Source organism: Parasteatoda tepidariorum, chromosome 8, assembly GCF_982258835.1.
Source record: "Parasteatoda tepidariorum strain Cologne lab strain chromosome 8, Ptep-v5.0, whole genome shotgun sequence".
Classification (NCBI taxonomy): domain Eukaryota; kingdom Metazoa; phylum Arthropoda; class Arachnida; order Araneae; family Theridiidae; genus Parasteatoda; species Parasteatoda tepidariorum.
The window spans coordinates 96,230,360-96,245,520 of NC_141762.1; the positions used below are offsets into that span (position 1 = coordinate 96,230,360).

The 15,161-nt window shown below is 29.9% G+C and overlaps 1 protein-coding gene across 7 annotated transcripts in view; it reads left to right on the forward strand.

Annotated features, from left to right (window-relative positions):
• Positions 1 to 15,161, forward strand: part of LOC107453622 (ankyrin repeat and BTB/POZ domain-containing protein 2) — a 442,842-nt gene that overhangs the window by 36,600 nt on the left and 391,081 nt on the right. Inside the window, exon 1 of one of the 7 annotated variants that reach the window (XM_087169460.1) lies at positions 1,560 to 1,834. The exons of 5 other annotated variants lie outside the window; for them this stretch is intronic. The gene's annotated coding sequence lies outside the window, so the exon portion shown is untranslated. Of the gene's footprint in view, positions 1 to 1,559; positions 1,835 to 15,161 lie in introns of those variants that run through there. One more of the 7 variants, XM_087169463.1, reaches the window with a different exon arrangement.

A 15,161-nucleotide genomic window follows, 5' to 3' on the forward strand; every position in this document is an offset into this window, starting at 1 on the left:
AATTTTGACCCGAACCAGAGAACGATCGATCTCCAATTCAGTACCCCCAGAGGTATAATTTTTTTTAAATGGGTACCTGGAGGACTATGTGCCCCGATGGATTTAACATTCACTAGTCACCATTTACTTCACGGGGAGTATGTATGTATACGTATGTATCATCAAAACCGATGATATTTCTTTCCTCGCGCTGGCAACAGTTTTCATTTTTAATTGATTGGATTCGGCGCGCAAGAGCACGTAGTGAGCATCATATGGCTAATCTATATTATATAAAACGCTAATACGTTTTAATTGATAGGCTTCGGCGCGCAAGAGCACGTAGTGAGTATCATATGTCTAATCGGGTGAATTCTCACCGAATTATCAAAAACATTCTCACAAAATTATCTTCATCGAAGCCGATGCTTTACATCCGGCGTTCAGTACTATTTCATATTGTTTTACAACACATGGTTTTAGCCGTCTGGTGGGAAAGACTTTAAAACAAAACTTACAACAGTCACTTTTCTCAACAACTGAAATTTAGAATAGTGTGATTAAGCAAAATATGTGAACTGTTTGCAATTTCAAATTAATATTGAAATGCACAGGTTTAGAATTTTCTACAGTGAAAAGCTTTCGGAACTTCAGTGTTCAAAAAAGTATACAAAGGCTAGAGGTTAAGAACGTATTCAATGAGCGAGCATCGGATTGCGAAGCAATCCGAAATGAACTGCGAAAGCAGTTCCGGGGGTTGGCGAGCGCCAACGAGCAGGGGCACCCCTCTTTCAGGGGCACCATATTAGGTGGGCCAACGTTCCACCCACAGTAAGGATAGATAGAGAATGAATGCTTTGCTATGCCTTGTCCAGGATTCGAACCCAGGACATTTCTGATGTGAAGTCAGCTCCCTGACCACGACGGCGTATATAGATAGATTATATTATATTATAGATAGATAGATAATTTATTTTAGATAGATTTAATAAACTCTTAGTAATCAGCTCTTAGTTTAATAAGCTTAAGTTCTTAGCTTAGTTTAATAAGCTGAGTAGCTTAAGTTCTTACTAACTCTTATTTAGAAATTGTTGGGAATATATCAATTTCTAAATAAATCATTATTTAAAAAATATTCTTAATTTAAATATATTTTATGAATTGTTATTTTAATGCATATAGAATCATGAATATACCAATTCCTATATCAATCACTCTAAAAGAATTATATAAGTTTATGAGCAGATACTTTATTTAATATGGAATTCTGAATATGTAAACCATATCAATCCTCTAAAATTAATCTTTAATTTCTTAACTGTTTTCGTTTTACTTTACTTGTTGATTTGTCATTATAGGCATTAATTACGAGTAATAATAAAATCAAAAAGTAATGCAAAATAAAAAAGTATATAAAGTACATTCAAATGAAAGTTGATTAAAGTGTAAAACTACGGAATTAGTAAATTTTTTTCCTTCCGTTTAAAATCGTTTGCAAAAAAGAACGTGGATGAAAAATGGATTCCATCGCAGGTAGAAAAACAACCTGTAAAGAAGTCGAAGTCAATTTGTTGACTGGGGGGTTGGGAGAAGGGCTTTCGTCGCCGCGGTCCGAGGCGAGGGCCGGGCACGAGGAATGCGGCGACCCCCGGGGGAAAGAATGTCGCGGCGGCCGGCTAAACCGGGAACCTCTTCTACCTTCGCGGTCCTCTCACACTTCTCTGCTTTATACAAAGATTGGAATCGTCTGCCGTGTGGATGACTGTGTCATTATGCTCGCATCATTTCATTGCCGCGCAATTGTGATTTAAAACAAATAAATTGAAAACGATAAAAAAGGATACCTTCAAAAGAGGTGAGTGCATTAACTGTGAATATTTGTATTTTGCGGAATGTCTCTGTTTCAAAAGAATGGTGGTCTAATTACGCGGGTAAAATTTTTGTTTTCGTGCCTCGGCGCATGCGCATCGCTGAAACGCATCGCGCGATCATTTGTTTTGTTTGCAATAGTGGAATTTTTTGTTTTGATCATCGTTAACATGTGAATTGAGCGTAATTCGAGGTGCAAGATATAGCGTTTGATGATGTCTTTTTACCTTTTATGGATACAAATCAGTTTTATTTGTTATCGTGATTATTCTTAATTTGTGAGATATAGGATCTGCTGAAAAACTTACACATTAATGATTATAGGTTACATTCAACAGTAATAGTACCTACAGTTTTTTTTTTTTTTCTTAATCAGGGAGATTAGAGCGGGTGAAAAAAGGAGGGGGAATATTTGATGGGGATGAGGGTTGCAACCAACCTCTGGAAAAAATAAAAATAAACTTGCAATACAAAGTTTACCCGTCGTGCCATACATTTTAAGAGAAAAAAATGTGTATTATAATATTAAAAATTTAAAAAAAAATTTCTTACTTAGTCAAAATATGTTATGATGTATTTATAAGGGCGCACAACCTGAGACCTGGGGTTCTAATGTGGTCCTCAAATGATCAGTGTGCGACACCCTCGTATTGTATCCGACAATTAATCAGAAAAATTTTCATAACATTAAAATTCTAAAATATTGAGATACAAATTTAAAGTATCGTAAGGATTTTTTTTTCTAGAATAAAAATGTAATTCAAATATTCTTTTTTAAAAAAATTTTAAATTACAAAAATTACGTTATGTACAGTAAAAAAAAAAAAATTATTATTAAGTTTATTTTTTCGTAGAATGTGTTAAGAATCTACTAAAATTTAATTTCTGTCAATTTCAATAAAGACTAACAGACAAGACCACCGAAAACTGCAGATACTTTTTTTCCTTTTTTTTCTAAATTATGACAATATTATCCATGTTCTTCGTAATTATTGCATTTTCTGCGTTTTTGTTTTTTCTAATTTTTTACAAATTGATATCGTTTAGGAAATTATCGTTTTTATCAATTGTTACAAAAATTGAATTCTTTGCGTCAATGTATTATCCCCCCCCCCTATTTATTCTATTTTTTTAAAAGATTCTTCGCTATAAGTAAATGGTTTCTAATTAAAATCTGCAATTTTAATTTTTTCCCCTTAATTTTAATATATTTTTATTAATGAGATTTATTACATTTTTTTCATATATTAATTTTTTAAAGTTCATTTTAATTTTAATCATACCAGTTTTGTATAAATTTATATTTTAAGATGGTGTAAAATGTTTTTATACCTTGCAATTCAATTCAATTTTTTATTATTGTTTTTGAATTAGAAAATAAATGACCATTGAAACCAATTTTTTTTTATTACGCTTTGTTTAAATGGATTTTATAAATGGGCAACGATTGTTTTTTTACGACTCGTATATTAGTTCCAAATTTAAGCTTAGTTTGTTTAAGCTAGTTTAGTTTGTTTTAGATAGTTTAAAAAATTTTTAAGTGCAGGAAACCACTACTTGCCCTACTGCTTTGTTAGTGATGAAATTTATTGACACAAATACAGAAACAGAAAATAACTTTTGTCTCACGTAGTAAATAAGTAAATAAAAATGAATAAATAAAAGTACATAAATAAAAATAAATAAATAAAAATAAATAAAAATAAATAAATAAAAATAAATAAAAATAAATAAATAAAAATAAATAAATAAAAATAAATAAATAAAAATAAATAAATAAAAATAAATAAATAAATAAAAATAATTAAATAAAAATAAATAAATAAAAATAAATAAATGAAAATAAATAAATGAAAATAAATAAATGAAAATAAATAAATGAAAATAAATAAATAAAAATAAATAAATAAAAATAAATAAATAAAAATAAATGAATACAGAAATGTTTATTGCACGAACAGTTTAAAAAATAAACTTAAATGGGTAAGGTATATATTTGAGAGATTTTAGATAACCTTTGTCTTACGTAGTAAAAAAGTAAATTAAAATAAATGAATAAAATACAAAAATATACATTAAAAAGTAACTTATTTACATTCAGATTTGCTTGTAGATGTTTAAGTATATCAGAAAAAATTTGCCAAAATCGTCAAGTTTAAGATTGTGAAAATCGTTTTGAGAAGAACCTTAGAGGGTAAGGTTCTTCTCAAGAAAAGAACCTTAGAAGTCGAGTTTGGTGTAATCATAAATGTATTTCAAAATACAAGATTTAAAAAAATATTTCCGTTAGAAGAGAATACATATATACAAGGAGTAGACAAAATAATAGAAAATAAATGAATAAAATACAAAAATATGCATTTAAAAGCAACTTATTTACATTTAGATTTGTTTGTAAATGTTTACATAAATCAGGAAAAATTCGCCAAGTTGTTAAGTTTAAAAAAAAGATTTTAAAACGGTGTAAAATGTTTTTATACTTTGCAATTCAATTTTTTATTATTATTTTTGGATTGGAAAATAAATAATCATTGACAGCAATTTTTTTTTTTTTTATTTATTTATTTATTTATTTTTTTTGTAAATTTAGCTATTTCTTGACTGTAAATTAGTTCCAGACATGTTAAAAAAAAGTGCTTTTAAAGTGACGTTTTTTTTTAATTGTAGAAATCAAATTTATTTGCGTCAGTTAAACGTAATACAAAATATCTCATATTGCAAATTTTTTAAAAAAACTCATATTGCAAATTTAAAAAACAGAAAAGAAGAAAAAAAAAAAAAAAAAGAAAAAAAAAAGAAAAGAAAAAAAAAAAAAGGAGATAGAAATACATTTTTAAAGTGTCAAAATAATTTAAATTTTTTAAATATTTGTTCACCTGATAATTTCAGAATGAATATTCATTAAAATGGTTTGAAAATATATGTTTATTTAAAATAATTTAAATTTTTATTTAATTTTGTAGAACTTGGAGGCTTTACACTTTTTTTATTTCGCAGCCTTAATTTTTTTTCTCTCATGTATTGTTTCTTTAAAGCCCATATTTTCTATCCACAAAAACACTACCCATCAAATATGGAAGAGACACAGTTTTTGACAGTTTTTTAAATATCTCGAGAAATATTTCGAGGATAATGCAATAACTTGAGAGTTCATCTGATTTCACATAGTTACTGATAAATTTGAAAACTTTCAGAGGTTTGTGAAACTGTCAATGAACTACGAACTAAAACAAATATGTTTGTAGAAAGTATAGCAATAAGCTTGAAATTTGTACCGATTACTTTGACTGTTATTTGCAATGATTGCATAAAATGTTGCAAAATTGGCTTAAATATTTATGGAGATATGGATATTTGTATAGATTTTTTTGTGTTTCGTTTTTCTGCTATAACGTAGAACACATTCAGTAAAATTATGCAAACTTTTAGAGTAACTTTTATTAAATGGCAGTGTCATTTTAAAATTTGAAAAGAAAAAAAATCGTTAAAAATTGTGCAAGATAAGAAGATTTAAAGTAGTTTTTCCGTATTGCCCATGCGTGGAATAAATTAAAATCTTTTTTGTTCATAATTTTTCTAGTAAATCGTATTTAGTAATTAATAAAAGAGTCTTATTTGAATATGTTGATAATTTTATAAGTTTCTAGCAATTTTCTTAGTAGTTTTGGAACTTTTAAAATATTCTTAGGTGTAAAAAAAACCACTACTTTGTCCTACTGCTTTGTTAGTGCTAAAATCTATTGACACAAATACAGAAATGTTTATTGCATGAACAGTTTAAAAAAGTAACATAAATGTGTAATGTAGATGTTTGAAAGATTTTACATTACGTTTGTCTTACGTAGTAGAAAAGTAAATAAAATTAAATGAATAAAATACAAAAATATAGATAAAAAAGTAGCATATTTACATTTAGATTTGCTTGTAAATGTTTAGGTAAAAATCTGCCAAATTCGTCAAGTTTAAGAGTATGAAAATCATTTTGAGAAGGGCCTTAGAGTTTAAGGAAAATTGTCGAGTTTGATGTTATAATAAATGTATTTCAAAATACAAGATTTAAAAAATGTCCCCGTCAGAAGAGAATACATCGATAGGTATTTTAATTTATTTTATTTGCAGTACACCGAAATTTTAAGGAGTAGACAAAATAATGGAAACATTTCTATAGTATGGCGTTTTTACATATTCCTCCAGAAATACTCAAAAGAATCATTGTATAACTTTAAAAGTGTTTAGATCATGCAATTTCTCGTACCTATCAATGAAGTTTAAAGCTCTTTTAGGTTTACGGGACCGACAATAAATTACAAACGGAAAATAATGTTTTTGAGCACCTTATCCCAAAAACTCACGATTTTTATAATTAAGAGTTTTTTTTCCTTTCAAATTTTTAAAAACAGATTTTCGCAATCTTAAGAATAAATGAATTTTATGTCTTGAAATATATAAATAAATAAATTAAAATATAATAAATTGATAAATATTTATTCTCGTAGATAAATAATGTAAATGTTAAAGTATGTCATATGTTTATCACACATATAAGTCTAATACTATTATTATATGTTTATCGTATAAGTCTAATACTACTATTATATGTTTATCTTATAAGTCTGGAAGAGTTCATGCTGGCAAATGTTAGCATATGTATAGCTGTGTACTCGGTTTGCACACATAAACTATGAAAATCAATCAACTATTGAAATAAATAAAAATATATCAGCTATTGAAATGTATTTTATTGAGAAACATGAAAGATTATTATAATAAATGTCTTCATATTTTTTTTTTATCTTCAGTTTTTTAAAAAAAAAAATTACGATAAAAAAAAGACAATTTTTAATGCAGTTAGTAAAAACATGCAATCTTTTCTTGTCTCTAACCGTGTGCAATTTTTTAATTTATTGAGCATTTTCCGCACCGAATTTTCTATTAATAAATTTCTGGAGTAATCACTTTTTTGCCATTTTTTTTTCCACAAAATACCATAAGAAAGATTGTCATCAAAAATTTATCTATTCACATATACTTTATATTTGAAAATACTTTTCTTTTTTTATAATATACTAAAAATAAACAAGTCCATTCCTATTCAACGAAGAAATTTTTTTATTTTAGTTACATTTTATTAAATAATTAAAATTTTTAGTCTCATATAAAACTAAAATTAATTAATTAAATTTAATTAATGAATAATTATTTGTAAAAACGTTTTTTCTTCAAATAGAGCTATAAGTTAGAAATTGTTACTGATGTTATCTTTAAAATATCGGAAAAACTGAATCGCTTATAGTAAAATTTAAAACAATGACTAACGCTTAACCGATCAGAAAATTCCAGTTCGTTTTTTCGCTCTTCCCTATTTAATGAATGAATTAATATTTGAAAAAAACTGTATTAACATCCAGTTTCATCCGCTACAAGTTAAAAAAAAAATGTATTTGAACATGAGTGTATGAATAAAAAGTATTTTATTAAAGATTGAAAATTTGAACAAGATAGAGGAAGAGTGTGAACTAATACAGTGTTCCCCAACCCCCGGTCCGCGGACAGTACCGAACCGTGGGTCAAATGGTACCGGGCCACCCATTTCATTGAAACTGAATTTAAATTCCTAGGTTTATACCAGGGTTCGTGATTTTTTTGATTTTTTTGGAAAAAATCAAAAAAGTCAGATTTTTTTGATTTAAATCGTTTTTTTTTTAATATTTAAATCAGATTTTTTTGATTTTTATTCAAATACACTGTAAGAACTTTGATTTATGACAAAAAAAACTTTATAAATGTTTAATTAAAATTAAATTAATATTAAAATTATATTATGAGAATATTTTAGAAGTTCTAACTACCTAAAACAATTTTTCATTATAGTTCATAGCTTTGAATGCATAGCAACTATTTTGAAACAAATGCATGATTGAAATTTAAAGACTAGATGAAATAGAGAATTTAAGGAATACTTTAACTATAAAACAAAGTTTCAATTACCGAATCATAATTTTAATTTAAAATTGTGATTTCTTTTTTTTCTCTCTCTTGATTTTTAAAATGACTAAATAAATGTAACAGATTGTGTTTATAAATGTAGTCATTCATCAAAAAATAAATAAATATTTAATCTATATATTTTTATATTAAAATATTCGTTTTTAATCCTATATCAAAACAGATAAGTTAAGCTAAAAAAAATTTAAAAAAATCTATGTACTCATTGAAATTTTTTTTTCACAAAATTTCTTTATAGAAAATCTGATAATGTCAAAGATACTGTAAACATATTATGAGAAAAAAATACTTAAATGTTTACTTTAATCTGTACTTTCAATCTCAAGAGTCAAGAGTTTTAAAGATGTAATTTCGATTGTGTTAGAATTCAGCACATACCAAGAAAGAAAGTAATTTCGTTAACTAAAATTAATTAATGCAGCAATTTATTTAAAATAAATTTTAAAACTAAGAAAAGAAATAATAAAAGTATCAATAATTTAAAACACTGTTTTTTAACTTTTTAAATCAATATATACATAAAAAAAATTAGTTGATTTCAATCAATGATTTTTTTAAAAAAATCATTTGATTTAAATCATGATTTAAATCGTGATTAAAATCAAGCTGATTTAAATCAACAAACCCTGGTTTATACCCCAAATTAAAAATATCTGTGTTCCATTAAAAGGTTGTTCAATTCAGATTCATGCACTAAAAACATGACAATAATTAATTTAAACTCAATTAGGAATTAATTAATTAATTGAAGTGAGAATGCTTTAAAAGGCCGCTGTTGAATTGATATTTTTCTACTGGGAGCTACCTAAACGCCTAAAAAACGTTTAAGTGTTTGTATTGAATGCATTGAATTTTTTTTATATTTCGCGTTTATTTATGCATTGAATTTTCACGCTTTAAAATGCAGAATATTAGTGAAGCAATATTTGATAATTTATTTTGCTAATATGTTTCTTATTTAGCTAATGTTTTGATTTTTTCACCATGTACAATCTAAATAGCTAATATACTTTTTTAAAAGCCAATAAGAACATCGGTAGAATTCTTCTACATAAGTACAATACTGTGTCTTTGATGATAAAATACTATGTCTTTGATGATAATATATTATGTCTTTGTGCTAGAACATTGTGTTCATTGGCGAGCGAGCGCAGCGAGCCATGGTTCACGGCGTGAACCACATAGGATTGCGTAGCAATTCTCGGGGGTTGGCGAACGTTAGCGAGCAGGGGGCGGAGCCTCCTAGTCATAAATAAAACACGAAAGCGTGGCGCTTAATTTACATTGGAACTAATGAAGAACAGTAACAGCAACCAAAACAAAGCAATAAACTGGATATAAGAAATACACTTCGGGTGTCATTGTCTCTGATTACTCCCAGATAGAACCGTTTCATTGCAACGAAACAAGCTCAGGGTTCTCATTGATTTAACGTTCAAGTAAGTTAAAATGTTAAATCACTTCATATTTATTTTTTGGTGTAACTGTATTTTATTTTGAAGGCATGTTCAAAATTAAAATTAATAAATCTAAATAATCTAAAATATAAACAATCAACGACCCCTCCCCCCAGCTAGTCGCGGTAAAATTATCAAACGTTCATAGGTCCGCGGTGATAAAAAGGTTGGGGAACACTGAACTAATGGTAGGAATTAAAAAAAAAGAAGATAAATTTATTTTCGGAGGTAGTACGTAATATTTTAAAGTTACATCTTAACGGTAAAAATACTTTGTTAAATTATTTCCCTTATTTTTGTATTATATGCGTCGTTTATTTCTAAATATTTGTAGTGTTTAGGCTTATTTTATTCCCGCTTGGCATTCAAAAGTTTATAGTATGGTTCTGATAGAATTCTTTAGAACCTATTTTAAAATATCAATTTTATGAATGTGCCGATAATTTCTTTGTCTTTTTTATTGCATTAATAGAACATACAGTCGGACCTCCGTTTAATGAACCCATTTTTACCGACTTTTGCGATTTAACGAATTTCATGAGGTAGATTTATAGGAAACAATGAATAGCGATGATAATAATTAATCTGCAGAGAAAAACTGTTACTTTTTTCTGATACTTTGCATAGTTTGGTGACAGTAAAAACCTACCTATTGCAGCAAGATGTAAATGGACGAGTATTTTATTCTCTTCATGACGTCAAAAAAGAACTTTTTCGACCAGGAACAAGGAAATGTGCAAACCTTACTTACGAAATGCTTTAAAATTCCAAATTAATCTGCGTTTAATCATTTAAGTTCCTGAATAAAAAGTGTATGATTTCTATTTATTTTGTGTATTTGCTTATTAGAGATGTTCGAATATTTCATAAAGTTAGTCAAGGCCGGGATAGCCTGGTTGGTAGGGCACTGGGCCCATGTCCAAGAGTTCATGGGTTCGATCTCCGCCGGCCGAAGAGTCCTCGTGTAGTTAATGGTGACTGCTGCCTGTTAAATCTTTCGAGTCACAAAGTCCTCCATGTTCCTGTAATAAAGTTATACCTCTGGGGGTACTGATCCAGGAGTTTCCTTGTCTTCTGGATTGGGTTCAAAATTACAAGGCTACGGAGTTGAACATTAGTAATCGCATCCGGCTTGCACCGACCACCGTACTGACGTGAAAAATCCTCGATGGTAGACGGATCATGGGTTAGAATCCCTTTGCCGTCAGGCTAACCGCTGGAGGTTCTCGTGGTCTTCCTCTCCATGTCACGCAAATGCGGGTTAGTTCCATCAAAAAAGTCCTCCACGAAGGCGAAATTTCTCCCAATACTTGATCCAGGAGTTCCCTTGTCTTCTGGATTGGGTTCAAAATTACAAGGCCACGGAGTTGAGCATTAGTAGTCGTAAACCCAAAAATTTGTTTCGGCTGTTCAACGACGGTTATAAAATAAAATATAAAGTTAGTCAATTTTTTATATTTTGCCCCAATATTAAGAATTTCTCTCGATTTAGCGAATAATACTTTCGTCCCTACGAATTCGTTAAATCGGAGTCCGACTGTAGTTCTTCTCGTAATTGTTTCGTTATTCAAATCTATAATTTATTATTTTTTAATATGTGACAAAATCCAATCTATGTTAGAAAATAAGAAATGATATATTCGAATGAGGTTCATTCTTTTGATGATATTCTTTTGACATTAAAAAATAGTTTTAATAGATAAGTGAAAGGAAAACTTTTCTTATTCAATCATTTCCTATTATAAAATGCAAATAATATTACTTCGTAAAGACGTCAAATAGAAATAGAATGTGTTATAACGTGATAAATAACATTAATTTATTCTGATAAAAAAAACTAAAACTTCGGCATTTAAAACTATTTAAGTACCAATAAATTAGCTAAAACAAAAATTATTTTACTTCACTCAGAACATATTTGAGCCATTTATTATAGTTTTCTCTTCTTACCTTATAAATCTGAGCTACAGTGTTCCCCAGAACCTTGAGAGGCCTTGACTCTGTCTATGTCTCAATGGAGTACTTTAGTAATAGTACGCAGACGTTATAGGGCAAAATTAGGAAATTTTGCTGGTTTCCAGTTGTAATAATTTTAAGCGTGGTCACTTTTTTCAAATATGCGGTCACTTTTTCAAGCACTTTTTTTTTAACGATTAAAAAATTTTTTAGCCTTTGAAAGTCCCACAGTGGACTGATCGTTAAGGCACGGTTCCCAGCAGATCACCCACCGAAGTCAAGCATCACTGGCTCCGGTCAGTGTGCGGGTGGGTGACCACTTGGATCAGTCTGCGCAGGGACCGAGGGTGTGCGGTATTGGTCCTCGTTAAACTGTTCTGCCGTAAAGTTGCTCGACTTCGCGTGCAGGTCATCGGAATGGGTGCCATCCACTCTGCAGAGGATCAAAATTGTGATAGCATGTCATCGGATCATCCTGAGGGATGTTTCCCAGACCGTCGCCAATAGCCCATTGTGCATCTTTAGAGCGACGTAAATGAACTACAACAACATCAGCCTTTGAAAGATTTCTTAAAATACTGTAAAATTTACAATATTCATTTCTAAAATGAAGAAAAAACTTAGGGAACGAGAACGAAATAAAATTATTTTCAAAATATTATAAATTATTCATAATGATTCATGTTTCTTAAAATAATAATAATAAAGTGCACGAAGGGTGCATTTTCGACGAAAAAAGTGGCGACTGGCAGACAATTTTCGATCGCCACGGTAGCCGGTTCAACCGTTAAGTTTGCCCTATAGTGTACGCACTCTTTAGTTCGATCTGTGCCTTTTTTTTTCTTTTCATTCTGCCGGCCCTGAAGGAATAGAATGCTCATTTCTGAATGTCGGTTTTCATGGAATAATTGGACAGATTTCAGAAGGGGACGCACTCTAATAAGTTTTCATTATCTTATCTCATTTAGGGAGTCTTAGATCCAAAATTATTGAAACATGTTTTTTGCGAATAACAACTGAAACATTTTTATTAACTGATTTTCGTTTCTGAGAGTCTTGCATTCAAAATTTCGACCCATCTCCGACCAGGTTAAGCATTCAAATTTATCCTTGCAGAAACAGAATTTGAAGTCAATTGATATTTTGGTCCACTTTCCGACGAACTAGAGAGTACAAATTTCAACTAGAAATTTGAATGGATGCAAATACAAGCTGTTGTTTCCTTAATGCTTGAATAGAATTTATGGCCAGTTGAACCGCCCCCCCCCCCGCTTTCTGACAAGCTAGAGCTCTTAAATTTTAACTAGAGGTTTATTGGTTCATATTTATACAAGTTTCTGTTTCCTTAATGTATTAATAGAATTTATGGTCAATTGAAATTTCGGTCAATTTCTGACTAAGTACAATGCTCAAATTCATCTGGAACTTAATGATCGATGTGAACAAAATTTATGGCCAATTGAAATTTTGGCCACTTACCGTTGTTGTTGTTGTTGACGTAGTTCATTGAGGCAAGGGGTGCGATCGTACTCGTCTTCCTGTGGCGCCTTCTATGGTCTAGAATTCGACTTCTGCTACACCCTTATGTCACACCCGCTTATAGGGTAGACCCATTCATACATCCATTCATTCTTCCACAGATCGTGATTCTGACCTGAACCAGAGAACGATCAATCTCCAATTCAGTTACCCCAGAGGTATTGATTTGTTATGGAAACATGGAGGACTTTCTGACCCGACAGATTTAACGTGCACCAATCACCATTTACTACACGGAGAGTCTTCGGCCGGTTGGATTCGAACTCCCGTTCTTACGAACTGGAGTTCAGCGCCCTCTCGACCAGGCTATACCGGTCGTCACTTACCGTTAGGAATTATATAAATTATTTAACTGACAAAATTAACTTACTTAACCTCTTTCAATAAAAAAATCAGGTTAACTAGAAACAAGAAATTAGTTTAAAATTTGTTAGCACTTAAAGCAAAAACTCAGGTAGCATCACTTTCATAATAAACTTCCTTCACCCTCTGTTTCGCCTCCATGTCTTTCAAGAGTGATGGTGCATTCTACGGTTTTTGTTTTGGGACTGACAAAAATTGATCTAATTTCTTGATTTTGGCCTTCCTGAAAAACTCAGTTTTTAAAATTATAAGTAGTAATTTCAAGATTTTATTTTTTTGTGGAGATGTTATCATACTTTCACATGATAAGTAAGGATAGCGAAATTTCTGTTTTTTTACATTACGAACTAACTAGATTACTTAATTAGTGACTAACTGCAGTTAAAATAGAATGTCTAGTAGTAATTTGAATTTGCTATTTATAGGCCAATAGCCTATTGTGCAGTTTTAGTGCGAAATAAATAAAGTACCTTTCTACCTATTTTTTCTTCCCAGCGAAACCCTAATGATCAACCATCATCCGACAGAACCCCAATTTCATAAATAAAGTATTAAAACAATTGGGTACTTGCACTTCAAGAAGAGGACCTCCCATACTTACACATGTGACCTATGATGTCAGAGCATCAGCTGATCTTTATCAGGAAAATGGCGTATTAAAGTTGAGCTAAGTTTCTCTACATAAGTTAGAATGTTAATTAACGATAAGTTAATTAAATACAAAGCCGTATCGCACATGGAATTAGTTGAAATATAATTCTTTTCCGTTTACTTCTTTTACTTAACTTAAATTTATTATTTGCTTATGTATTTTATTGTAATCGTGATATATTTTTGTTTTGTAAACCTGGCAACTTCGATGCGTAATTAATTTGTTTATCTTGTACATGCCTTAGTGCCTGTCTTTGTTGCCCAGGTTGGAATTGTATTAGTCTAGTTCCTTTGGAAATAATTTATATTGTTGTTTTACCGAAGTTTATGAATATAGTAAGCATATTTAAAACTCAGTTTATTAATCAAACTAAAAGGTAAATATTATTCCTAGTAAGTGGAAGTAGTTGTGCTTTTTTCATATTATACCCAATTAGGACAAAAAAAAAGCACCTATTTTCTAAAAATCAACAGCGTTTGTTGTCGAATTTTTTAATTCTCAAAAATTTACTCCAGCACTGACCTGTGCCATTGAGAAGTTACATGGAAATATGTAAAAATTAAGAATTAATCATTTCACCTAAGTCGAAAAACTTTCACCTAATTGGTGATATTTTTTTTAAAATAAAAAGCTTCTTAAATGTTTAAATATTAAAGCTTTTTTAAAATCAAGATATTTCTTACTTAGATGTTATTTTATATTGCTAGATGGCATCATAACACGAGTTTCGTAGCTTTATATTAATGTCTCCACGAAAGAAAAAAAAATTATGTGTTTAAAATAATATATATATATAAAAATTTACAAAACTATTCAACTGAATTACACTCATGGACAAAAAAATTAGCTCACCAAGAAGGAGTCGTCCAAATGAAACGAAATTTTACATACGTAATGACTACTTTGATATTAGTAAATGATTAGAAAATCAAAGAAAAACGATAATCTTGGATTTTATAATCATTTACTTATATCAAAGTAGACATCACGTTATATCAAAGTAGTTATCACGTATGTAAAATTTCGTTTCATTTTGTCGTTAAACTGTGCTACCGTAAAGTGCTCGACTTCGCGTGCAGGTCGTTGGGCTACCGAAGCGGGGGTGCCATCCCCTCCGCAGAGGATCAAAATTGTGATGGCATGTCTTCGGATCATCCTCAGGGATGTTTCCCAGACCGTCGCCAATAGCCCATTGTGCAGCTCTAGTGCGACGTAAATGAACTACTACTACTACTACTACTACTACTACTCGTTTCCTTTTGACGACTCCTTCTTGGTGAGCTAATTTTTTTGTCCATGAATGTATATCTGATTATAGAAGAGGCGATTTTTAATCAAAT